Below are 2,349 nucleotides of genomic sequence, written 5' to 3' on the forward strand. Positions count from 1 at the left end.
TTCAAATTGAGGAAAGACAGATGTAGGATAGACGTGCGGAAATTTGCCTTTAGCCAGCGGGTGGTTGGTTGGTGGAACAGACTTCCATCCCTTGTCATGGAAATTGATAGCCTAAATAAGTTTAAGGCTTAGCTGGACAGGTATTTCGAACGAACAGAGGGATGAAGTAGAAGTGTTTTTTTTTTTTTTTGTTTTTTTTTGGCTGATGCTGCATAAGCTTGCTTTCTTGCATCGAATGCCTCTACTAATTCTAAGTCCACCTGTCATCCCCTTGAATACGATATACAGATCCAGGGGAATGGTTCCTGCTAAGACTTCTAATGGCTTGTTTGATACAGTTCTAGGGGAATTTAAAACAGATACTAACACGGATCTTTGAAGAGAAATAAGTTTAATTTTCATTTTAACCGTTATGACTCTGTGATACCAAATGGTTGCCGCATATGAGACTATTGGCAGAAATATTGTTTTATAATATAAAAACAAGATATTTTTCTAAGTCCCAATTCTTTCCTTGATATTCTTATTATTGAGGCAGTAAAATTCCTTATTTTATCTCTAAGTTTACATACATGTAGCAGAATGCTTAATTTATCATCGATTAGGATGCCTAAATATTCGTTTTGGGATACATATGGGATTTGAGAGTTGTCTGTCAAGATCTTAGGAGGTCGATTATAGTTAAAATGAGTTTTGAAAGTCATAAATTTGGTCTTTGTTGGTGATATTTTTAGGTTGTTAAGTTTGTTCCATACAAACAGATCATTTAATATAATGTGCATTTTTTTCCTCGAGTATCCTCCACGAACGGCCTTCAACAGTAATTACAATGTCGTCGGCGTAAGCGATTTTCATAGCCTCCTTGTGGTATTTTGTCATCCCCTGATCTAAGACTGCGTTCCAGAGGAGAGACTCCAGTACCGACTCCTGAAATCATCCTCTGTAAACGGTAGTAGTAGTAGTAGTAGTGGCACATGATGCAAGAAAGCAAGTGTAGGAGCTTATGCAGCATCAGCCAAAAAAAAAAAAAAAAAAAAAAAATCACACCATTCCCTCCAAATGCCTGTCCAGTTTCTCCTTAAATTTATTTAACCTATCAACTTCTACAACGACAGATGGAAGTTTGTTCCAGCAATTAACCACCCGCTGGCTAAAGGCAAATTTCCGCACATCTAGTCTACATCTGTCCTTTCTTAATTTGAACTTATGTCCCCGTAGGTTGGTAATCTGAACAAGTGGAAGGATCCCATCAGAATTCAGCGTGCTCAACCCATTCAAGGCCTTATAGACCTCAATCAGATCACCGCGCAGGTGCCTAGTCTCCAGCCACTGCAATTTGCAGAACTTAAGCCTCTCTTGGTAAGAGAATCCCTTCATTCCCCTCACCAATCGTGTTGTTCTTCTCTGTACACGCTCAAGCAAATCTACATCCTTCCTAAAATGAGGCCTCCAGACCTGTACGCAGTACTCAAGGCGTGGCCTGACCATTGCCTTATACAGAGGGACAATCACCTCCTTTTCCCTGCTAGCTAAATTCCTATATATCATTGACAAAACCCCATGACCCGCCCTAGCAGCCTGTCTGCACTGCTCAGAAAATTTCATATCTGACTGCACAATTACTCCCAGGTCTTTTTCATTTTCTACCACCTTAAGTGTAGTACCACACAGTTGGTACGTTTCTCTGGGGTTACTTCTACCCATATGCAGTACTTTGCATTTGTCAAGGTTGAACTTCAGTTGCCACTTCTTAGCCCATCTGCCCAAATTATCTAGATCCTGTTGCAGTAGCACACTGCCATTACTGTCATTAACAACCCTGCCAACCTTTGTGTCATCTGCAAACTTCGACATTAAGCCTGATATACCTTCATCAATATCATTGATAAATACACAAAACAACAGTGGACCCAACACCGAACCCTGTGGGACTCCACTAATAACATTATTCCACGAAGAGCAGCACCCATTGATTACCACCCTCTGTCTTCTCCCACTTAACCATCCTTTTATCCATTGTAGCAACTTACCCTTAATACCATTCTGCTCCAATTTGTACAGTAGTCTTCCATGCGCAACAGTGTCAAAAGCTTTCCTGAAATCCAAGTATATGATATCAAAATTATTTTTTGCATCCAGTTCCTTTGTGACCACATCATAATAACCAATCAAATTTGTCAGACAAGACTTTCCTTTAACAAACCCGTGCTGTGTTTGAATTATTGCTGCAGTCTTGTCTAGATGATCCTGCAATGCATCTTTAACCAGCGACACCATTATTTTACCCGGAACAGAAGTTAAACTAACTGGTCTGTAATTACTCGTGTCACCCTTCGATCCACCTTTGTG

This window comes from Mastigoproctus giganteus, chromosome 5 (assembly GCF_048544385.1).
Source record: "Mastigoproctus giganteus isolate SK-2022 chromosome 5, ASM4854438v1, whole genome shotgun sequence".
In the NCBI taxonomy this organism is placed as follows: Eukaryota; Metazoa; Arthropoda; class Arachnida; order Uropygi; family Thelyphonidae; genus Mastigoproctus; species Mastigoproctus giganteus.